At 39.8% G+C, this 836-nt stretch overlaps 1 pseudogene; it reads left to right on the forward strand.

Moving 5' to 3' along the window:
• The first annotated feature begins 260 nt into the window (after nucleotides 1-260).
• On the forward strand, nucleotides 261-601 carry LOC148777045 (large ribosomal subunit protein eL33 pseudogene; annotated as a pseudogene).
• The last annotated feature ends 235 nt before the right edge of the window (nucleotides 602-836 follow it).

Consider the following 836-nt stretch of genomic DNA (forward strand, 5'->3'; position numbering starts at 1 on the left):
CATATAAAAAATCAAATAAGTCAATTTTAAAAATGGACAAAGGACCTGAATAGACATTTTTTCCAAAGAAGATATACAAAAAGCAAACAGATACATGAAAATATGCTCAATATCACCAGTCATTAGAGAGATGCAAATCAAAACCACAGTGAGATAACATCTCATAGAATTGGCAATAGAATTGCCATTATCAAAACGACAAGAGGCTCTTTCAGCCATCTTGGACCCTGTGAAGGCCTGCTGGGAACAGGACTTCTAAAATGACAAATATGTCTGGAAGGCTATGGTCCAAGGCCATTTTGTTGGCTATAAGCGGTGTCTATGGAACCAGAGGGAACACAATGCTCTCCTGAAAATTGAAGGTGTATATGTTCGAGATGAAACTGAATTCAATCTAGGCAAGAGAAGTGTTTCTGTGTAGAAAGCAAAGACCAACACAGTAACTCCTGGTGGAAAACCTAACAAAACCAGAGTAATCTGGGGAAAGATAACCCGAACTCATGGAAACAGTGGCATGGTTTGTGCCAAATTCTGAAGCAACCCTCCTGCTAAGGCCATTGGAGCCAGAATCCATATGATACTGTACCCTTTAAGGATTTAAACTTATTGGGGTGGGGGGGAATGTGAATTTGTTAAAAAAAAAAAAAAAAAGCGACAAGAGATAACAAATGCTGGCATGGATGTGGACTGCATACCGCTATTGGGATTATAAACTGGAATAGCCACTATGGAGAGCAGTATGAGAATCCTTAAAAAGTTAAAAACAGAACTAATATGTGTGTATGCTCGTCGCTTAGTCATGTCCAACACTTTGCAGCCTGTGGACTGCAGCCCGC

Source organism: Moschus berezovskii, chromosome 8 (assembly GCF_049115385.1).
Source record: "Moschus berezovskii isolate FMDL1 chromosome 8, NW_MosBer_1.0, whole genome shotgun sequence".
Taxonomy (NCBI): domain Eukaryota; kingdom Metazoa; phylum Chordata; class Mammalia; order Artiodactyla; family Moschidae; genus Moschus; species Moschus berezovskii.